The sequence below is a fragment of the Mus caroli genome, unplaced genomic scaffold (genome assembly GCF_978045245.1).
Source record: "Mus caroli unplaced genomic scaffold, Mus_caroli_1 scaffold_14, whole genome shotgun sequence".
In the NCBI taxonomy this organism is placed as follows: domain Eukaryota; kingdom Metazoa; phylum Chordata; class Mammalia; order Rodentia; family Muridae; genus Mus; species Mus caroli.
In genome coordinates, this window is record NW_028227269.1 from 6,445,676 (window position 1) to 6,469,913 (window position 24,238).

General features: G+C 42.4%; 1 long non-coding RNA gene across 2 annotated transcripts in view; it reads left to right on the plus strand.

Annotated features, from left to right (window-relative positions):
* The window catches only part of LOC115032768 (uncharacterized), a 197,910-nt gene extending 179,104 nt beyond the window's left edge, over nucleotides 1-18,806 (plus strand). The window contains exons 1-4 of one of the 2 annotated variants that reach the window (XR_015045100.1): nucleotides 11,033-11,229; nucleotides 14,404-14,495; nucleotides 16,064-16,350; nucleotides 18,616-18,806. This is a non-coding gene — a long non-coding RNA (uncharacterized LOC115032768). Of the gene's footprint in view, nucleotides 1-11,032; nucleotides 11,230-14,403; nucleotides 14,496-16,063; nucleotides 16,351-18,615 lie in introns of those variants that run through there. The other variant, XR_003838389.2, reaches the window with a different exon arrangement.
* Nucleotides 18,807-24,238: the final 5,432 nt, after the last annotated feature.

Consider the following 24,238-nt stretch of genomic DNA (forward strand, 5'->3'; position numbering starts at 1 on the left):
TAATATGATGAGTCATTGCAGGAGGTGGGGAGAGAGAGAGAGAGAGAGAGAGAGAGAGAGAGAGAGAGAGAGAGAGAGAGAGAGAGAGAGAGAGAGAGAGAGAAGACTAAGGAAACGTAGGAGGATAAGATGATGGGAGGTCTTTGCTTACTTCTGCTACTGTCAGTGTAGAGGAAGAGTTCTCAATTATTTCAAGCCACCTGCAGTTCCCAGATAGCATCTAGACACTCCGATTAGAGTCTGACTCTAGGTCATATCTATCAAGGTGTAAGGAAATACCGAGGCTGCTGGTCTGAGGCTCCAATTCCAATAACTGCTAGAAATTAGAGGCAAACATAAAATTAGTAGTCTATATAAAAAAGCAATGCGGGTCTAATTATATAGAAAAACTGTTGTTCTTAGGGATAAAATCATCACCTAGAGTCTCAGATAAACACATTGGGCTCTTATCCTACTGTCCCTGCTTAGCAGGATCCTGAATTGACATCTGTTTTTATTAGAATCTTAGTCTTTATTAGAAAATGATATTTGGACTTGCACAGCTGTAAAGTGTACATATAAGGATTACCATTTTCTATTTAAAAGCATTTTTACTGCTGCAGGGAACAAGAAGGAAATTCTTTATTTCCAGGCTATAGCCTTGGAGTTCTTGAACACAACCCTGGCCCTTCTCTAATTGGATTTGCACTTTTAAAAAAGTGCTCCATGCATCTTCCAAGGCATGGAAAGGCAGGACATTTTAGTCATACGACATGTAGCTTGAGTCCCAAATGCAACCATTCAGGTGTGAAGTTATTCTTGCCATTTTGGAATGGCAAGCTCCAAGGCTTAAGGTGGCTAGCCGTAGGAAGACTGTTTGCATTCTTTTTTATTTTTTTATCCCCTTTTGGTAAGAAAAAATTGGTGGAATTAGCTTTTTGGCAGTACATGCTCGAGGCTGGAAACTTAGGGTTCTTTGCCAAGCTTCCTAAAAATAGTCTTTCTTTAGGCAAAGGCCATCTCAACACGAGCCATGTTCGTTCGAAGCATGGCATATTTTGTGAATGCAATTGCCTGTTGACCTGAGGATTTCAGTTGCAAGGAGACAAAGAATGTGGAGTTATGCTTCTTGCAACGTTCTGAGCATGCCCTTGTTATTTTGTGCGTAACAATAAGCTCTTTATGAGGTGACACCATGGCCGTGGGTGGTGAAAACTGATACCAGGCAAAAAGACAATGAAATTATATAATACCAAAAACGTCTATTGCTTTTCTCTTTGCTAATTAGGTCTTCTGAGTGTGACATGCTGAGGATGAGGTCAGTCACTTGTGTTCTCCAAGTAGTTTTCATTTCCCTTTAGATTCTGGGTCATACATTGTTGGAAATGGGAGCCCAATGACCATCAGAAGAGCCCATAAGATGGTTACAGTTAGTGAGTTAGTGGTAGCTCTACAGACTTCATGCATGTGTCTATGCTAAGATTCTGCCTTTCCTTTGTACTTGGGCCAGTGAGCATGACTACATTCTATTCTTATTTTGCCCTCATCCCTTGCCCTAAGAGTCTTAGCACATTGCTCTATAACAATCCAGACAGCACATGGGACAGTTTTTGTTTTCCGATTTTAAAAACGATTTCTTGTAGTTTTCATCTTATGTGTGTATGTATGTCCATATGTATGCAGGTGCCCTTGGAGATCAGAAGAGGGTGTAAGATCTCTTGGAACTGGAGTCACAAACAGCTGTAAGCAACTGGATATGGGTGCTGGGAAATAAACCTAGTTCCTAGGCAGGAGTAGCAAGTGCTCTTAACTGCTTGCTTGAGCTCCCTCTTTGGCCTCCTACTCAAACTCCTTTCAAAAAGATTTTGTCAGCTATGGGCCCAACATGTGAATTTGATATAAACTGGGTTGTTCTTATCTTATAGATGAGGAAACAAAGGACATAGAGCATCAGTGTGGTAGCTCACTGAGCTGGGAGTAGAGATTTGTTTCAAATATGGATCAGTCTTTCTTCTAAGCTTAGCCATGCTCATCATGGAGCACACTAAATCAGTGGGGCTTTAAATAGTGTTTCCCTGGCGGGCGCTTTCCCTGCAAGGATACTAATAATTCTCAGAATTGTCAAAGGATGTACTGAGGTGTGTTCTTCCAACTTTCCCTCAATCTTCTACAGTAAACATATATTACTTTTAGGAGAGTCACAGGAAATCTTTATGATGGTTCTTAAGTATCAAGGAAGAGTGATGGCAGGTACCAAGATCATGTAGTCCATGTAAAATTGAATAGGAGGAAGTCCCAGAAAAGGCAATCTATAAAGCAATGCACATGCAAATATATAGAATAAGAGGAAATTATCTACTGCTGGCAGACTTGTTTCTTGGTACAAGTGTTTCCAGGTTCATGCACCAAAGGGAGTGCTCTGTATGGATGCAAGACAACACTAACAAGTATGTATACAATAGCATTATTTATAATAGAAACAATGTGGAATCAACTACTTCTAGTACATCATTGAACAGATAAAATAAATTGTAAGTGGATAAATCTTAAAGAGATCCATTAAGAGAAAATGGAACTTTTAAAATAATGAGTTCAACATTTCATTTTTATATAGACAAATAAATATATTACTATTTATTTACTATCTGTGATGGAAGAATAAAAACATGCTGAGACACCCCTATCAGCTTCCAGGTGTGCTTGCCTCTGCAGAGGCAAACAAAACAAAACAAAACAAAACAAAACAAAACAAGAAAAGACAAAACAAAACAAAAAACAAAAACCAAATCCTACATGGATTAATAACTGAGAGATGACTAACCATAGTGCTAATGGTTCCTGCCCTTCAGTCACAATTAATCCAATTGCTTTCCTAAAAATGGCAAACTGTGGAAAGTCTTGGAGGTATGTGCTCAAGTCCCACTTATATTATTTTCAATACCTTTATTATAGTCTGATTGTGTTCCTTCAAAATCCCTGTTTTGAAATCTATCCCTTGTGTGTGGGTTCTAGGAGAAAGGATCTTTGGGAAGTAGCTGGGTCCGATACAGAGTCCGAGCCATTAGTAATCTTGTACTGAAGACCCAGAGAGATGCTTTGTCCCTTCAACCATCCAAGGAGGCTAGAAGGCATCATGTATGAATCCAAATGGAGGGATCTCCGCAGATGCTAGACCTGCTGACACCTTAGGCTTAGGCATCACTGTCTTCAAGAGCATGAAGAAACAATCAGATGTATGATGTAGTACTTAGCTATTTATAATAATTCTCTTGATATGTGGTAGTAGCCTAAATGAACTAAGGCATTTTAATACATATTTAACACAGTTAATCATCTGAAATTTAATGACATTAAAATAGAGGAACAAATTGAGAAGGAATTACTTACTACCACTGTAAGGAATTACATACTCTCACCATGACTCAGATTTTAAAAAATATTCTCTCTCTCTCTCTCTCTCTCTCTCTCTCTCTCTCTCTCTCTCTCTCTCTCTCTCGTGTGTGTGTGTGTGTGTGTGTGTGTGTGTGTGTGCATGCGTGGGGCCACATGTATAATTCACATATGTACAAAGATATCGTATGTGAGTTGATTTTCTCTTTCCATCATGTGGGTGCCAGGGTCTCTCAGCTTTGAAGCACTCACCTTTATCTGCTGTACTGTATCACAGGCCACTCACTATTCAGAGTTTAACAGGAAGCCGATATTAACCTTTTACTTCAGAAGAAAGAAACAAGGCCAGGTACAATGAAAACATTATAGGTTGTAAACATTATGGCATAGAAACTGCCTACTGTGCTAGACTTGGGTTGCCCTCCAGAGAGGCTGAGCTTCCATCTGCTTCAAATTGCTTAGGTTAAAGCATTTTGTTTTTAGGTTCTTTTGATCAAAACCATGATGCTTCCTCTGGGGCAAATCAGGCAGCCTCTGCATTGCCTAGGAATCTCACTGGGCTGGTGTACAAATGTCATAGTGGGAATTATCTTCTGTGGAATCCGCAGGCTGGAGGTCTAGCCTCAAGCCGGAGTGCTACAGCAGCTCATTTTACAGATGAGGACTGAAAAGGGACCTGAAGAAGTCACGCAGCCTGTGTCCAACCCAAACTGGGACAGGAAAACACATTGCTTACTGACCAGATCCTCTCTTCCCACTCTGTTTCATATCTAACCAATCCTGGTTTTAGCTTTCTCATTTTATTCTGTCACATTTTCCTCTTCTATCAGAAATAAAGTGTTATATAGAGGGGTGATTCTTACACTGGGAAGGAAAAGGTCACTCAAAGGCCATGGATTCATTCCTGACAAGTGTGTTGAGCTGCCTGGCTGCGGTAAGTCTTCAGGAAGGGTTTTTGTACTTAGGAAAATGTGTTCGTTCACGTGCAAAACCCTAGGGTAGCCAATGGAGGGTGACATGCAGCTTTCTCCTTTGGAATCTGTAAATATGAAAATACAGTTGAATGTGTGAGATGGGGCAGTTGTTCATCCAACCCAACTACTAGCTAATTTCAGAGGCAGAAGGTCAGCATATCAACATGTGTTCTATGCCCTTTGTTCCCAGCTTTTCAAGTCACCTTGTGTGGCATTTGAAGAACCTGGCATAAGAAAGTTGGATGATAAGATGCAAATGATATGCATAAGACAAAACCAAGGTCAGGTTAGCCTCACACACCATCCAGAGCCTTGATCTGCATACATCAAGCTGGAGCCATCTGGTGGCTAACTCCTTTCCTCAAGGTGATCCTATCTTGGAAGGCCATCACACCCAGCAATTCTAGGTTCACAGAGAATGATGTTTCCCAAGAGCCAAGGACCAGGGGACTCTTACAACATTTCAATGTGCATCTGAAACCAGACAGAACTAGGTTACATTAGACTAGTGACAACTCATTTGACAGTTTAAAGCCTTACTTCTATCATGGAGATGGGAAAAACAGTAGCTTCCTTGAACATGAGTCTGGAGGATTAAACCAGATGGTGAGTACAAAGCCTGATTCATGATGTGTGAAACTTGTAATGAGCACTCAACAGACACTAAAACTCTCTGATACATTTGTCATGTTTGATAACATATCTGCACACCTTGTTTGACCAATTACCTTAAACCAGGAAGTCCTTAAAATCCCCACTGTGTGTACTTCTAGACTGTCCTCTCTGGAATCCTATCCCAAGTGCTCTGTTCTCTCTCCCTGTAGAGGTATCCCAATGTCTAAAGACTCCCTCCATAGCTGTTGTACATTGACTATGTTCTCCACTGACTCATGTTTTGAGTGATGATGATGTTATTTTGAGACATATAAAAAATTAGACAGAGACAGAGACAGGCCATCTGAGGAATATTATCTCTGGCTACTTCCTGTCCAGTTCTCTATTTCTTTGTCTGCCATGGTGTGACATGAGCTGTTCTGCCATTCCTTCCCCGTCACCATGGATGCTTCTGAGATGGAGGGCCAAATAGTCCTTCCTCTGTTATAGGCTGTTTGTGTTGTCATTTCATCACGACGCCATGCAAGCAATGATACACTGAAGTAGAATAAGAAGGGAATTGAAGTGTTCAGGAAGTGAAGGCTAGTGCATTTTCTGTTAAAAACAGAATAGATTATATTCAACAGAATTTAATCAAGCAAGGAATGGCTTCCACATCCAATGACCCACAGAACAAGAGTAGTCCAAGGGTGATCCCAGGGCTGCTGCTGTTGGCTGGCTAACATTTGTGGATAGGAGGAGGGAATCCAGACGGAGTGCAGGAGATAGAAAGACAGCTGAATGATAAAATCTTGGATTTCCCGATTTCAACCTGTTGGTGTGAACCTCAGGTAACCTGTGTACTTCCCTGAGATGTTGACTGAATCCCGGTCACTATGATTGGCTGGGATTTAGCTACTTGAAATTGCTGTCTCTTTGTATATTAAGTTATAGTTCATTATGTACCATTAGGCCAAACATGAACTGTGTACAGAGGCTGCTTTAGGCCAAATTTAATTAAATTTAACAGTTCCCTTTGAAGATTTACAATGTGCACTTCCATTGACTCCTGTAAAGAAACATACACAACGTTGTTTAATGTGGTGTTTCTAAAATTAGCTGAGCCAGGGAAATCCTTTCTGTCTAAGTGCTGCTGCTGCTCCTCAGATCTGCGATGTATGACATACTTGCTGGCCTTGCTATCTTGTGCTAGCAGCTTGGTGGTCTATTTGTTAGCGGCAGTGACTTGGATTCCAGAAAGGAGGCTTCTGGCAACTAGGGAACCCCCACCAGATTGACACTCTCCTGGGTTAGTCTTGTTCTTAGGGATTTTGAGAATCTTCTTGTATTCCTTCCAATCAGACAAGCCAAACCCAGCAGGCTGAGCTCCCCAGATGTCTGCTAATGCCCTTAGAGGTTGCTGATGTATGTGCATGGCGGTATCACTCTGCCCTGTGAAGCCAGGAGACCAGATGTTTACAGTGCTACAGCAGCATCTGGAAGCTAAGGTTTCCATGTACCAGGGCCAGTCTTAGGGCTGGCTTCCAGACTAGATCCTTGCAGCCTGAGCTCCAGGTGATGAGTGTGTCTGAGCACAGACCTTGCTTTGAGGAGATCCCGCTCCATTTGAGGGGTAGCTTGGGGCCCACAACGCATGTGGATGCCTCCAGTTCTTATCTTTGTGTCTTGGTTGTTGCTTGGGCCCCAACATAGATTTCTTACCCCGTCGTGTTCTAATTACATTATGTAACGTGTGAACCAGGTGAGTGTTGGCATACTAACATCAGCATCCACACCACTGAGCGTCATGCTGCTGATTGAGTTAAACTGATTGGTGAGCCTGCATAATCCTGGACTGTACTTTGACTTTCAGTCAGCTAGGTCCAGAGGAGGGTTCCTAATAAAGAGAACACATGGTATATATTGCCAAAGCCTTTTAAGACACTCAGCAATAATAACACACATTTTCTTGTTAGAATCTCACAACGTTACACGGTGGCCTTTCAGATTCCTCTATTTTAAAACTGACCACTAAGATTATAAGAAACTCATGAACTATCCAAAGTTAAATTGTATGAGGGAAATCTGTGCAGGCCCCTGCTTACTGTAGCACAATTGCTTGATCAAAAATGAAGGGAAGAACCAAGTTTGGTAGTACATGTCTGTAATCTCAGTACTTAGGAGGTAGAGTCAGGGGGAGGATCTCTTTTGAATTCCACACCATCCAGAGATATATTGTAAGATCCTACCTCAAAATGAAAACAAACACATCAATCAACCACAGAGATAGTTCTAGGCATGGTTTATTTACATATCTCTCCCCTCCCTCCCTCCCTCCCTCCCTCCTTCCCTCCCTCCCTCCTCCCTCTTCCCTCCTCCCTTCCCCTTTCTCTCCCTCTATCCTTCTCACTTCTTCCCTCTCTCCTCTCTTCTTGTCTTGAGATGTGATCACATTAAGTACCTTAGGATGCCCTTAAATTTCCTTTGTAGCCCAGGCTTACCTAACAAAGGTCAGTCTTCCCACTTCAGCCTCCTGGGTGCTGAGATTGTAGGCCTGCATGACCATCCATGGCTTAGTCTTGCTTTCTGATGAGATTTTGCGTTATCCTATCGTTATTCTGAGCTGTCTGTAGCTCTTGCTACATCAATGTTACATCATAGGCATCTTTACCCTCACAAAGACTCTGGGTCCTGGGATTGACAGGATGGTCCAAGTTTATTGATTGACTCAGCTTCTGAGGGAGCTTAGAAATTGTGAGTGAAAGAAATAAACCTTCTATGGGGGTCAGCTTTGCAGTGGCTCCTTCTTGCTTATGATAGTGGCTCTTTACTTTTGGTGGAGTCAGGGATTCTACTGAAAAAAAAATCTAACAACATCCTAGTTCTCTCAGAACATATTACTTATGTTCTAAATACTTGTGGGGTACAGTAAAGCCTGATTCTATCAATACAAGGTGAAAACAATCTTTGTGTATCAAGGCTAAAAACAAACCCAGCAGCTTGTGTGGAATGCTCACTAGGATGAGGCCACATGTGTTCCCCATAATGTGCTTTTAAGGCAAGGGGTTGAAATATTTTGAATTGATTTAATCTAAATGATATTCATTTCTGTTTTGTTAGACGAAGATTATTGGAATAGCTTACAGGGATGAAGGAAGCAATGGCAAGATTTAAGGTGAAGCATGTATTGTAGAACCCTCAATGCACCTGAAGAACGGAAAGATTGTTCTCGTATTTATCAGTGTTATAAGGACAAGGCTATGGTCAGTTCCAAGTACTCGTTTCATGGTCCTGTAGCCAAAGAGAAAAGGTGATTTTTTTTTTTGCCTGTTTTAGTAATAAAGAAATTAAGAGCCCAGGGAAAGTCTTTGCCCAAGGGCTTGCTTTGGCCCAGGGCTCAGCCCCTGGACCAATGACTATGTCTGGGGAAAAGCAGGTTGAATGATCCCATTAGGTCACATGGTCACAACTCACTCAACAGTGTGCCTAAAAAGGGAGGCAGCTCCCTGTGCTATTACATGGATAAGGTGGGAAAAAGGGTGGGAAGTCTCCCTGAAGAGCAGAAGGTATCAGAGGGACCAATGGGAAGATGGGCACCAGATCCTGCTCTGGGTTTGCTTTCTATTATGCCCCCCCCCCACACACACACAATTTCTTTACTGCAACTGCATTTGTTTGTTCCTTGTCCTTTTCCTGTACTCTCAGTTTCACCTCTAGGCTTCCTACACTCCATCCTCACCCTAAAAGCTATCTGGATTCAGCTTCATTATTTCTTTTAAGGACTAATGTAGCCAAGAACTGCAACATGGTTGGCAGAGGTTTATTCTCCCACTCAATGGAGGTTAACAGTCTTATATCAGGCATCATTAGAGTTGTTCCTTCTGGAGTTTCTAGAAAAGAACATATTCCACTCTTCTCTGCTACCTTGTGTTGGGGCAATCTCTGAGTTTTCCTGGCTTATAAATGCTATTGCTCCAATCTCTGCCTTCATTCTTACATGGTATTTTTTCTCCTTCTCTCTCTTCACAAAGTTTTCTCTCCCTCACCCCCCCTTCCCTTCCCTCTCCTCCCTCCCTTTTTAAATGAGCACCAGCCATATTGGATGAAAAGCCTTCCTTTGGCATGACTCAGCCTGACTAAGCTCTAACTTATGCATACAAGCATTACATCTCCAAAGAAGGTCACTTTCTGAAGCAGCAGGGTGAAGGGCTTCAGTTCTTCAGTTCTCTACAGTCCAGAGAATGACTGGCAGTAGTTGTTCTTTCAGTTTTCAAATAAGTAACGTTGTGAGCATACAGCAGACAAAAGCAAAAGGACAAATAAGACACAGTAGATAGATAAATGCAGCAGATAGACATCCAAACACCACCAAATCAGTGGTTGAAAAGGTCCCCCAGGAACTAACTGAGGGAGGCTAGTCATGCATGGTTGAGCATCCCACGTAGAGCATGAGCATTGCATCCAAGGATGAGCTCCTAGCTTCCCACAGCAGTCATTTTAATACCATGGGATAACAATAGTAAGCTCTGCTGGAAGAGGCTAACCTCAATCATGTGACAGTTTTGATTTTGCTGTATCACCTTTTCTTGTCGCAGATTAGGACCTAGCCTGACTAAAAATAAGGAGTTTGTAGGGGCCACTTGAGATGAATATGCTTGGGTGTGGTATGGGGCAGATGGAGAGGTACTTCTGATTTCCAGAGTCTACTGAAATAGCATACATCAGTTTACCAACATAATTTATACTATAGCTTCAATGTCTCTTTTGGATGGAATGGTCTCTGTGCTGGTCTCCCAACTCAGTCCACGTTCTGTCACTCTCAGAAGCCTTTGTGATTGCACCATCATGGATCTGTTTCCCCCTTGACCATGGACTGACTTGTCTGTGCAACTGTTCCTTGCTTGCGGACCTTCTCTATTTATGTTCATTTCTCTTTCTGATAGATTGGAATCTCTTTTAGAGAAAAAGTTCGTATCTTTCTCATGATGTCTAGAATAGTGCTCAAAACTGTGTGTGCTCAGCAAGTGCGATGGTGACTGAATGATTATGAGTGTGCTACTCGCTACTCTGTCCCTGTAGAGTCTTCCAAGAAGCCAGGGTGAGGTCTTCTGCTCATGGCATTTCTGTGAGGGCTTCGGCAGGAGGATCTCATACTCTATGTGCTTCACTTCAGTGAATCTCAGAAATCTTGTTCCAGTCTCCAGGCTTATCTTGGAGCCTCAAAGACATCATGACAATAAAACCTTCATTGGGGAATAGCATATTTGCTCTTGATAGTCAGGCCACACACATATGTCCTGAGACTGTGTATGAGTCTTGGTTTTTGAGTCTTGCATGAATTATGCACCAAGCTCAGGTTCTTGAGGCACCCCACCTACACCTAAGGAACATTTCCTGCAAAGGATGCATGCATGGGCTTCATGTCTACTGTCAACACCAGGAAAAGCAAAGGACCTAAATGCTTTGCAATAATTGGTGACAATGAAGTGTCACAGGAGCTGATGGGACAGAAAGGCTGTCAGCAGGGCCAGTGCTATGTCAGTATGTGGGGACACACAAGGATCCCAAGGGGCTTAGGAGGTTCTATTTCAGGCCTGTATTGAACAGACTTGTTCATGGTCACACAAGGCTAACCAGCCGGAGATCAAAGCTGCTGGGCGCCTTGGTTGGGGTGGTAGCCAGCCACCGTGTTCTGGTCTCCTCACCCACTCTATAAACCATTTCTGACAGGGTGGCATCTCTGGCAGGCTGGTGCTGAGGAAGGGAACACATGCAGCCATATTTCAGTCTAGACACCGGGACTTTAATGTGAACGTGTGCGTGTCTGAGGTGAAGTTGAGCTGATTTGTGGCTGTCTGAATTTACGGCCTCGGAGGACAAGAGGATCGACCAACTAGACCCATATGTGTTCAGTCCCTAAGTCTGGGTCTCTGCGCAGCATAGGGTGGGAGGGACAAGGAGTGGGAGATTTTATTATGATGCCTGGCTATAGGTGATGAAATAGACTATGGGGAGAATGTTAGAGGCATTTTAAGAACACCTTTCTTCACTGTCTTCATCCTCCCTTTCCCACTCTCATCTAAGGCTGTCTTTGAAGCCTTGAGCATGGAGGGATTAGCAAAGATAACTCAAAGCTGCAAGCAAATCCTATATGAGACGACTGATACCCCACAGTTACCTCACCAGCTAGGCAACCCCACAGCTATGATCTTCATGTCAACAGCTCCATGCTTTCAGCGTAGAGGAACTCAGTTTCCCTGGTGAGAAGGGACTTTGCATCCTCTGTTCCATGGTAAGTTTGGGAAGCTGCTGTGGAAGAACTTGTGTCATACTTTACTGAGTGAGGGGGCAGCTGTGCAGATAGGTAGACTCTCTTGATAACAGATCTGTCCTCTCTAGAGGGAGGGAATGGCCACAAACCCTCCTGTTCTGAGATCCTGAATCTCTCAGGCAACATACACTCAGGGGGCTCTGCATAGCTCAGTATTACTTTTACTGCAGAGAGTCTAAAACATTGGCCCTCAGAGAGAGGCAACATAGATCACTTCAAAGGGAACATAGACCTTTGCACACCGTGGCAGGGCCCTGAGTTACCCTCTTTCTTTAGTGTAGACATGTAATTTATGTAGGGTAGCTGTATAAAGATTTGACAGGGCTTAGAAGGCAAAAGGGGAGATGTTCCTGAGCATCTAATATTCTGCTTTGATTTACCCTTGCTGGTACCATTGTTTTTAAGAGTAGCAGTTCTCAACCTGTGGGTCACAATCTCTTTAGGGGATTGAATATCAGATATTTGCATTACAATTCACAATAATCGCAAAATTATAGTTATGAAGTGGCAACAAAATAATATGATCAGGAAATTGTATTAAAGGGTTGCAGCATCAGGGAGGTTGAGAAGCACTGCTCGAGGGCAAACATAGCCTTCCAATCAGCAATGTTTGTATAAATGTTGTGCGCACACTCATATGTGTGACAAGATACACAGTGATAAGAAGAAAGAAGCATGATGAGGTCAGAAAGTTCCCTACCTCAGAGGGTAAGAACTGTGTTTGAAGAAATAGTCCTGCCATGTTTGGGGGGGTGTGGCACTGGTCATATTACTAGCTTCCCAGAATATTAACTTGTTCTTTTGGAACAATTGGGTGATAACTCCCACCCTTCTTCACACAGTTCTTAAGACAGCAAATGAAGAATATGTGGGGCTGGAGTGTTTCATTCATTCTAAATAAATACACTATGCTGCATGTGTACATGTTTTGTGTACGTATGATTTAGGGAGATTATTGTCAATGCCTAGGAAACAATTGAGGCCTGTAGAGATCTCTCAACTCAATCCTTTCATTTTATGTTAGGGAAAACAGAAGATAAAAGGTTTGCCAATGACATATATCAGGTTGATTCAATGAGTGGTAAATACAATATTTATCACAAAAAATATTTTTAGGAGGTCAAGGTAATTGAGATACACTCATCTCTGTGATCTGTTCTTAAACCAAAACTGAACAAACTCTCTTCATGAGTCTGTTTGGGATTTGTTTTTATTATTAGCTGAGACTGTTTCTGTAACAACCCAAAGTAGTCCTTCCCATTTTAGCAGCTAGGAGGTCTCTCAACAGGAGTCAGGATTCACCTGTGTGGACTCCTGCTTTCCCCCAGCTCCCTGAGCCCTCTGATCTAGGACAGGGTAAGAAAATGATGGTCAGTTAAAACAATGGGTGGTGATTCTTTGTGAGACATACTTGTCTTTTGTTTGGCAAAATATCTGGAGGTAAATTGGTAGGGTATGGAAGTGAGATCTCCCAAGGTTACCACTCAGTGGCACAACATTGAGGGTCTTTATTACCCGTGGCTGAAGAAAATTAAAACAAACAAACAAGCAAACAAAAAAACAACCTCTATAAGGGCATGTTCCACCTCTGAGCCTCTGCTGTAATTGGTTAGTGTATGATATGTTTGTGGGGTGTGTGTGTGTGTGTGTGTGTGTGTATGTGTGTGTGCTCGCGCACGTGCTACATACTGGTGAGGCCAGAGGAAGACACCAGGTATCTTTCTCTATTGCTTTTTACATTATGCTCCAGAGACAGGGTTGCTTGCTGACTGATGCATGATCTTTACCTTTCAACTAGGCAGCCCAGCTAAGGAGCTCCTGCGATCTGTGTTGCAGGCACTTACAGACCTTCCTGGCTTTTTATGGGAGTGCTGGGGATTTGAACTCATGTCTTTGCACTTGCACAGCTTGAAGGAGATAAGAGATGGAAATCAAGATGGTCTACTTTGTGAAGAGTTGGGGAATTCTACAAAGACATGACCTGTGAGGAGGTTCTGGTGATGAGAGGGTCATTGCATCCACCTGAAATGGAAAGTCATTCAGGTTGGATGCTGGACATCAGCAAACCCAGAACATATCTTCAAGTCTTTGATGAGAGTCACTGTGCCCATAGGACTGTAGGGGAGGGAGAGCAGGAACCTTGGCAAGCTGTGTGGATGGCTCAGAGAGCCCAATACCTGTAAAAGTTGGAAGTGCCATCCAGATGGGGAATTCAGCAAGAGCAGGAAATTGAAGTCAGAGGAATCCCCTAAGATATTGGAAGTGTCCTGCTGTTTGTGGCTGAGGCATTCAAAGGGCTGCTATTTAAATCTCAATGGATAGTGCTTAGCCACTGGAGGACTCAAGTGCATAGCTGAGATGTGAGCCAAGGGATAATAAATAATTCACCACCTTCCACTCTTGCTCCTCCACACACTCCATGTGCGGAATGTTTTATAGTTATCACAGTTCATTCACATCCATCTCATTTTGAGCCTTCCAGCAGGCCTCAGAGGTGGGTAAGGAAGGAATTTGTCACGTTCCATCACTGAGAAAGCCTGGGACTCAGTGGAAGTAGTTTGTAGGTTACTGCCACAGTGTGGTTGGTAGTTTGACTACAGAACGCCACTGCTGTGGTGGGGTTGGGATATTGGTGGTCAGGCTGGAGGTCTCACTAGCTCTGAAGAATCCCTCCTGCTCTGAGCTTGGTGGTCCTGTGACAACTGCAGAGCCCTGTGGTGCAGGGGAACCTACTTTTTGTGTTTGAAGACTTGCTTTTAGAGATCCGGACAGTTGTTCTCTCTCCTGTCCCTTTCTCTCTCATTCTCTTTTTCTTTGTTTTCTCATCTTCCTCTTTCCTCTTTCCCAATTTGCTCATTTTCACCCACTTCTCACATCTTTAACATCTCTGTTTTAACTCTTTTGATAGATTTATTTCTGCAAAGTTTATTTCTGTGAATACACATAAAAATGTCCCTACCCTTTGTCATAAGCTGTTTGTTTCAGTTTTATCACGCATTCATAATCCACCCGTTCATCCATCTATCCACTGATACAGACTCTCCTGTTCCTATAGCCTAGGCTGGCCTCAAATTCCCCATTTTAGCCAAGGAGGACCCTGAGCTTCTTCTGATCTTTCTGTTTTTGCTTCCTGAGTTCTAGGATTGCAGGCATGGATAACATGGGGCACCACGCTCACTTTATTTGGTGATGGGGATCAATCAAGCCTGGGGCTTTGTGATTGCATGGTAAGTACTGTATCACCTGAGATAATATCCTCAGGCTGCCTCACTTGTTTCTTTTGCCTGTGCCCACCTAGTCAGGTGCTGAAGCATCCTAACTGGCCTCTACTCTAGAGTCAACTTCTTCACCTATCGCAGGTTTTCCTGGGACCTCCACAGGTAAATGCAGCATCCATTCTCAGCAGACCCAGTACTCAGTCTGTGGGCTGCTTTCGCTGACCTTTGTTCCAGATTCAGAAAAGAGGAACGGTGACCCATTTTATTCCCACATGGAAGTAAATAGCTGAGTGTTTTTATGCCCAGGTGTTTGCCATATAGTTTGATACAAAACCATGTCCTGGAAAGCTATAGGCCAATCTAACATATAGAAATAAACTGAGTGAGAATCATTATTTTTTATTGGTACCACTTAATGTGAAGAAAATGCACATTTTCCAAAAATATGGAAAAAACGTTCTGTTTGCCTTATTGGGTCCAAATGTTAGGTTTAAATTATTTTACTATGCAAACGTTCTTTCATATCTTGGCAGTGGTGATTTCCATTTTTATTCCTTTGGTATCCATAATCTTATGAGAATCAAAACCACATGCTTTGAGATCCCTGGACAGCTCCTCCTCCAACATTTAAAAAATGCACAGGGAAGGTTATTGCTCTGGTAGCAAAACTAACAGGGATGCTATGAGAGAATCACAGGGACAAGCAGGCTGGATGGGAGAGAGGTTCAAAGGTGCACTCTGGTTCCCAGGCTTTTCATTTGCAAGTCATTAAGCTGGAGGAGCAGCTCCCTCCTGCTGATTGCCACCAGGAATGCAGGGTTTTTTCCTTTCCTTGCATATTCACTGGTTCCAGGTTTGCTGCATTGAAGGGAAATGGGGAGTTTGGAGTTTGCAGTGTATTTAGAGATGTGACATTCCGTTATACGGAGGCATGGGTCTAAATGGCTGGACTTTTGGCCTCTCTTTTAGGAGGATGAGGAATCTGGCTGAAAGGGAAGTGTGTCTTGGTTAGGATTACTGTTACTAAAGAAACGTTTGTTTGGCTTCCACTTCCATGACACTGTTTATCATTGAAGGAAGTCAGGGCAGGCTTGCCCACAACCCTTTCTTATGGAGGCATTTTCTAACTGAGGTTCCCTCCTCTTGGATGAGTTTAGCTTGTGTCAAGTTGACATAAAACCATCCAGCACAGGAGGACAGTGCACATTTCAGACCTAGGAGTTTTTGCTTCACAGAGACTGTCTGAAGTTAGAAAAAAAGGCTCAGAGCTTAGTGTCTTCTCTTGAGAAAATAGCCACTAGAGAAAAAGAGAACATTGAAAAGAAGTCAGGTGTTCACACTTGAGAAAGGAAAGGCTAGGGCATAGGGAGCCAGGGGCCTGACCCAGCATTACCTCATGCATTAGATCCTACTCCAGAGTATGTATCAACAGGCTACAAAGCATTATCACCCAGCTAGTCTAATTTTGTGACTCATTTCATCTATGTGTATTTGGAGTTATACTTCAGCATAATGGCAGAGGATGCCAGCGTCATGGTGTGAGAAAACTGATACTGTCATTGTGCTTTGGACTCTAGATGTGCCCATATGGACCACAAGTGCATGTTGTCAGTCAAAGCCCTTCCTGCTCTCAAGCCGAGTGCGCCATCTGGAGATGCCGTTGCTTGTCTCCCACAGCTTTCCATTGATTCAGAGCTGTACACCTTTAAGCCTACTCCTCAGCAGGTCCGGTGTCTGGGCACCTGCATGAAGTGGCTCCAGGCCTGGGGATGCAGCTTAGTTTGTAGGACCTTAAGGAATCTAAAGCTACATCAACCTTTCCAGACCGAGATCTTGTCCTTCCTTCCTCAACTGTCTCTCCAGGGTAAGTCTCTGATGTTTCTAGGAATCCATCCTAGCTTTTTTTTTTTTTCTTGTTTGCAATAATGATCACTGCTATTCTAATTTTTATAGAAAAATGCTCCTGTCAAATGAAAGATTAAAAGCAGTGTTATAGAATGACAGTTCACAAACTTGCTCTACTTTGAGAAGTTATGCTTTCCATTTTTGATGCATCACTAACTAGCATGTTTTATTCTTTCTTCATCAAAGTACTGGGTTTTTTCTGATGACAAGCCAATAAGAATAGGCCCAGAAACATGAATATGATATGATGTGCCATGATATGATATGACATGATATGATGATATGATATGATGTGACATGATATGATATACAATGAACACAGATAAAAAGCTCCTTCATAGCCTGTAGCCTTACTCCTATTCCTTTTTCCTTCTAAATATTCTCTTAAATTTATTTATTTTTACTTATTCACTTACTGCCCCTCTCATGGTTACTCCCCAACACAATTCTTCCCTTTCCCACTTTTCCTCTGACTGGGTGGGGCCCCTGGGTACCCCCCAACCCTGGCACTTCAAGTCTCTGGCAGGCTAGGGTCCTAGTATTCCTTACCTCTCTCTTTCTCCTAGGCCCAGTCCTGCTTAGCGTCTGAGACTGCTCAGTACAGCCTGGCACAGGCTCTGCCTCCCACTTCACTGCTGCAACTCACAGGCCTTGCTCACTGTCCGTATTTCCTCAGTTCTGGCTTGTGAGCAGGTGGTTCGGTGCAGAAGCTGTTCTTGCCTGCATTCCTGCAGCACACTTGCAGTTGTTGATTCTCAGTGACAAGATTCCCGTGGAGCAGAACGTCCCCTTTCATTTTGTCCGTCTGGGAAATTCACTGTTGTTTCAAAACACACTCAATTGTTTTCTCCTTGATTGTCTTCATGCTAGCTGCAAGCCAAACCATTCTTATGCTTTTGGTCAGCCTTCCACACAGCTACTGGGCATGTGACGATTGCTGTCTAATTTCTCTGTTTCATTCTCTCTCTCTTTTTTTCTTTCTGCATATCTGGGAGCTCTTTGTATGTGTAGGAAACTATATCTTACTTCCATTTCTCTTTCTTTCATTTCAGTACCTAGCAAGTACTAATTGCTTAGTAAATTCCACAAATTGCCAATAGTCATTTTAGCTCTCATAGTTGCAAGGATCACTATGAAAGTTTTTACAAATAAACAATCCACCCACAAAACTGTCAACCCAAAACTTGTCTTATCTAAAAGAAATGCAGGAAGAAAGTTGGAGCAGAGACTCAGGGAATGGCCAATAACCAGTCCAACTTGAGACCCATCCCATGGGCAAGGACCAATCCCTGACACTATTAATGATACTCTGCTATGCTTGCATAACTGTCCTCTGAGAGGCTCTACCCAGCAGCTGGCTGAAACAAATGCAGATAGCCACAGCCAAACATTGGGTAGAGGTCAGGGACTCTTATGGAAGAGTTAGGGGAAGGATTGAAGGCCCTCAAGTGGAAAGGAACTTCATAAGAAGACAGAGTCAACTAACCAGAACCCCTGGGAGCTCTCAGAGACTGAGCCACCAACTAAAGAGCATACACAGGTTGGACTGAGACTCTCAGTACATATGTAGCAGATGTACAGCTCAGTCTCCACGTGGGTCCCCCAATAACTTGAGTGGAGGCTGTCCCTAAAGCCTGACTGTGGAATCCTTCTCCAAGAGGGCTGCCTTGTCTGGCTTCAGTGGAAGATGATGTGTCTAATCCTGCAGAGACTTTATATGCCAAGGTAGGGGGTGAATACAGACGGGATGGACAGGGGATCATTCTCTCAGAGAAGGGGATGAGGATGGGGGAAGGGACTCTGGGGGGACCCAGAGAGTGGGATTAATTTGGGGTATAAACAAACAGAAAACCATGGAAGTATAACGGAAGTAGCAGAACTACTGAAAGGTTTTTGCACACTATCACTTCAGACAATTTTTGTATTCTGGAAGCAGAGAGTTAACAACCACACTGTTTTTGACCTTTAACCCATACTTCACTTGTGTGTGAATCCCACAACATTGACTATGAATGTTTGTCAGATATGGTGAATGCTTTTTGCATGTGATCCGAGTCCTCCTGGCAGAAATGAGCTCCTGGTAGAATGCTTACCTTAGCCCAATTGGCAAACACGAGCAAGAACTTGCTTCCTAAACTGTGTTCATCTGTGGAAACAAATGAGAGGCGATGTCCCCAAATACCAGCAGAAGAGTTTCTCTGAGCCTTTAAACTTCTTTTTCTAGGACACTGTATTCATCTTAGGAATCAAGGTCGGTGTAAGGACAGACTCAAGGACAGACTCACAGCTGCAAGGAAATCTCTAAAGGATGATGGATTCTGGAATCAGCCTGAGGACCTGGACCAGATGTGAGGGCTCTGTAATGGAGCTCATGAGATGTTTCATTTCTAGCCTCTGCTACCTGTTACAGCAACCATCAGCTCCCTCTTTGGTCAACGAACATGATTGTAGGCCTTACCCTGGAGGCTTCAAAGTTACAAATGTAGAGAAGAAAAAGGAACCTGGGCTTTGCCTAGATCTTTGAAGCATAAGAACTTTCAGATTGTGATTTTCAAGTTAAAAATAATCTCAGTCAGCAAGATTTTGGGCTTCATTTCCATACTGAAACCTAATTCCCACTGCCCACTAAACTATAGTTTAATGAAGGTCACTGTTTCAAAACCACAGTTGCTACTTCACACCACATTTAAAATGGACTCCATTCAACAATCTATTCCTTTTGCATAATTAGAAATTTAGTAACATTAGATTTCATACATGCATTCCTTATTACATAATGAACATCACCATAAAACTTCATATTCCCTGTTTAATTTTTTAATAAATGACCTTATATATTATAGAGTACTTTATGGGCAATTTAAGGAACACTCAAGGGTAATTGTAACAATTCTCAATTGTTACCTTAGGGTCTAACTTTAGGTCCTAATGACTGAATACGATGCAACCTCATTGCCACCCAAATTTAAAAGGCCCTCACCTTCACTTTATAATCCAGACCCTCTTTCAGTTCCCAAAGTGTTTCTGGGAGTTCTCAGGGAAATGCCACACAAACTCATGAATGGCATTTCCCCAGCCTGTCCTTGAAGGACAATGAAGATCCTTCAATTGGAGTGAAGGGCTGGAGAAGATGTTCAAAGAGAATCGTGATGGGTGTGTAGAGGCCAGTGCCTACAGATATGCCAGAAGCTGTGGAACTTCTCATGCATGGGCCTTTCCGGTCCAGGACAGAGCCTATAACTTTCTACAGCTCATGTTTGTACACAGAGGCTCATGGACTTCCTGCCTCTCTGTAGACAGTTTGCAACTGATCTCACATTCCAGGTTTGAGTATCCACACGCCACATACATTCAACTTCTGTTAGACTTTTTAGGACAAATGGAGGGGCTGAGCCTGAAAACAAAATTCAATTGCTTTTCCCAGTCATAACCTTCAGCACAACAAAGCAGACACCTTTTGAAGTAGAGGTTCCCAGTGATCCTAGTATCTAGGACACCAAACATTCCTCGAAAGCCCCACTTGGACTTGCCTGTGTCCTCCAGGCCCAGGATGCTTTCAGCCTCCCAAGTAGTATTTCTGGATGTTAGGATGAAATGGTCAAAAATAGATGACTCCTATGGTCTCTGGATGAGAGTTAAGTGATTTTGCCCAGAACAAAGTGTTTCAGGATAGTATGAGTTTTATTGAACTAATTTAAGTCTAGCCCTTAAAACTAACTAAAAATACAACATCTCATGGTTATTAATCTTCAGAAATCATGCCGTTTAATATTGAAAATAGTTTAAAGAAGGCATAAAGTCCACATAGACAAACAGCAGATTTCAAACTGAACATTTAATTTTTCCCATGATTTAACAGAGATGCTCCGCAATTGGTAGGTTTGTGAAGGTTAAAATTAATCAAACCACATGGTTTCTTGAGTTGCAAAATCATGACTGGGGGCTTAGGAAGGGCGTCTTCAGCAGCAAATATTTGTTGGGGGGGGGAATCCTTGTTTTAAACATAAGACAGAAAGTGAAACTGATATTCTTCATGCATTTCTTTGAGTTCCAGCCTGGTCTGGCATTCATTTAAACCAAATATTGTTGGTGCTCTGCGTCTGCTGCAGCAGGACAAATCAGAAAGGGCCCGAGAACAATCCATTGACTGGAAGCATTCAAAGACTCTTGATGTGGATTTGGGCCGAGTCTACTGGAGAACATCCTCAAATTATGTGTTCTGTGTTTCAAAGAAACCACAATTTCTCTTCCCTTCTCCTGGTCCCCATTCTGTGGAATGTGGCATGCGATGATTCTGGGAAAGGAATAAGCTTTGGGGGTCAGTGGCTGAGATTCTCATCTCAGGAACGTTGCTTGCTAGCTGTGATGCCCTAGACAAGTCCCATGGCTTCTACGTTTCATTCTCATCATTTGTAAATGAAGGCAGGTTCATTTTGCCTTTCACGTTACCATCTGATGCTTTGTTTCCTGTGGAGTTCAATCTGTTGGGCTCCATACTCTGCTCGCTTATGCAAAGGTCTGAGTTCCTCTATGACAAGGCCTCTCCCTTGGTAGTTCTACCTTCCTGAAACTTCTTGGCTTAGAGCGTCAAGCTTTCCACCCTGATGCTTTTGCACTATGTTCGCTTTCCCCAGCATCTCCATCCTTTCCTGGACAAGCTCTGGTTCCTTAATAAGCACCATATCCCCTCCCTCACAATACCCGATTCCATCTCCCCTGTCCTACCTCTTTTCATCTATATCATATTTGGTGAGACACTCTCAACATGGTTAAATCCAAATTTTCATTTATACTGATTTTTACCTAGGCTTCTGGACACAGCTGGAAAACAAACAAATGAAAACAAAACCTACATAATTGTGATAAATGAACTGTCTTTAAAGATTTTTTAAAAAATGGTTGTATGTGAGTATTTTGCCTGTATGCGTACCACATGCATACAGTACCCGTGGGAGATTGCTAGCACTTGTGTCAGAGATGGTTGTGAGCTGCCAGGTGAGTGCAGAAAATCAAACTTGGGTCTTCTGCGAGAACAGATAGTGGTTTTAGCCATTGGGTCATCTCTTTAGCTTTGGAACTATGCTTATATTGATGGCCACACATATCCAGTTTTAAGCTTTTCGTTTTGCAAAAATCCTCCCAAAGAGGCATTTGCCCCATGTTTTGCCATAAAACAACAACAACAAAAACAAAACAAAACAAAAAACTCAACCAAAAAAGCAAAAACAAAACAAAAAAACAAAACCAACCAACCAACCAAAAAAAAAAAAAAAAAAAAACCAACCAAACAACAACAACAACAAAAAACCCCCATCACTCTCCTATATAATTCAAACCCTCAGTGTGCTTGGAGAAAGTATATCTGTATAAATGACATGCTATCTCCAGCAATGCATAGGTGAGAAATACTTATTTTCATATCAATGGATTAGCTCAGCTCTGCTAATTTATCAGAGAAACATTAATCTAGAGAATCACAGCCAGTCAGTGTGTAAAGAAGAAAAGACTTCAGAGTGCTCAGCCCTAAATGGGATACTTACATCATACTCTTTCCAGAGGCTCAGAGATCATCACAGAAGAGGGTGGGAAGTTGATAGAAAGATTGTTAGAGTCAGGGGAAGTAGAGACTATGATGAGAAACTCAGGGAAGTTGCAGACATAAACTCACAGAGGCTGTGAATGTGTGTCTAATGCCAGAATGGGGATGAAGACAACCAAAATTTCAGTATCAGTGGGGGAGGGGCTCATGGTGAATCTCTGTTGGCAGTTGGTAGCTGGTTGTGGAGAGAGTCAGTATATGTTGGATTACAGATCTGGTAGACTGTCAGTTTTCCAGTAGGTGTCCCTAGACCCATGCACACACTGGCAACCCTATGAGAATTCAGTGGGTTTAAAAGAGCAGTAACATGAAGTTGGAAGGGAAAGTGATGCTGAAAATTCGAGGAGCTGTAGTGCTTCATCAAACACACTATATTCACGTGTGGATTTTAACAATAAATTAAGATCATAGAATCCCATGGATGCTTAGAATTTTAATTAGGGTTTTAAAATACTTCAACCTCCCTTCTAGCCTCCCTGACCAAAACTAGGGGAGAAAGATGCTAATAAGACCAGGGGGATGTAGACCTGTTTAGAAGTAGTTCTTTGGGTCAATACCAATCTTCGTTGTCAGGATATCAGCAGCTCAGTACAAAACATCAAACACAAATCAGTAGCAGCAGTCCAGTCCAATCAACAACCACAAAACCTGAATGAAGAGCAGTGGCTTGATCCTGAAGAAACCCAAGGCTCTGCCAAAGTGGCACAAGTCCAAGGAAGCAGCAAGAAGTAGCCAGAAAGCCATGGAAAGCTCCCTGCTATGTTGAAGTCATGACAAGTGAAGCTCAATGAAGACCATCAAAGCATTGCAAGGGGAACCAATGCAAGAACATTCCCTCATTGTCTGTGCGGTTATATTTATATTCTTTCTCAAATGTCTGTGTTTAGCAAAATGTTACATGCCCTCTCACAAGACAGCTTCCAGAAAAACAGCAAGTGTCTGTTCTTAGCAAAACATCCTCTGATAAGATAGCCTACAGAAAAACATCACATGATACAACTGAGTTGTTAGAGAAATGAGAAATTTCCACTTCAATTCCATTCTATAATTTTATACCAAACCCAAATACATCTAGTCCCATCTTTTCCCCAAAACGTCAGAGATTAAGTCCCATAAGTCATGTTTTTTCTCATCAACGATCAAGTGTCACCTACTAAGTTTTTTTCCCAACCTTGGAAAGGTCACTCAGGAGTATCAGCACTGATGGAAACTGCTTCGAGCGTAACAACTCTGTGCCGGGGATGATCTTGTCATAGAAACTTAAACTCTGTGATTTCTGGAGATTAAAGCATTTATGGTTCTTTGCCTCAAGTCTTGAAAGGAAGGAAATTTCAGTACCTCCAAAATCCTGACTTCTCCGGGCCACAATTAGTTATGAAACATTGCTCACCACTGCTCTCAGGCCCCCTGTTCTCAGAGCTTTTAGTCCTCCTTCTTGAGAACACAGAGTGTGGGATTAATTAGAATTTTTATTGTTGTTGTTTACTATCATTTTGAAAAATAAAAAAAAAGGAAAAACAGAGTATCAGGGAACATTTTGCCAACTGTAATATCCACTTCCCTGGTGATGCCGGATAATGTCTGGTGGAGCTGAGTGAGGCAGGAGCTTTGTCCCTTGGTCTCATCCTTAAGGGGATGTGATGTATTAGAAACAGCCACTGGTGGTCTCGAAGACAGAGTTGGTTCTTGCTCCTCATTTGATAAATGAGAGCTGTCCTAGATGGTTTGATTTTTAAAATTAAAACATAATTACATCATTTCCCACTTTCTGTTCCTCCTTCCAAACTCTTCCACATAGCCCCCTTTCTGCTCCCTCTCAAAACTCAAATCTTGGTCTCTTTTTCCTTCTTTATGGTTGTATATATATGCATGTATATATGTGCGTGTGTTTAAACATATAAACACAATCTATTCAGTCTGTTAAGCGTTGTTTGTGTGTATGATTGCAGGGTTGACTGCTTGGTGCTGGATACAGAGTCCTTGTAACCCAGGAAATCAAATTTCAATTTCTACTTTGAATGATGCCATGAAAAAATCCGTTAAAAATGTTTAGGGTTCTTAAATACAAACTCTTAAGAGAACAGACCAAGAAGCTAAAGACTTCAGTAGTCTACCCATTTCTTGGTACTAAAGTCAGTCCATGAAGTGGCATGAATATCTAAGTTCTGACTTGTCACAGCTGAGAATTTACAACTGAACCACATTTTTTGCATGCCTCTTTCATTAGGGGGCAAACAGAACAAATTCA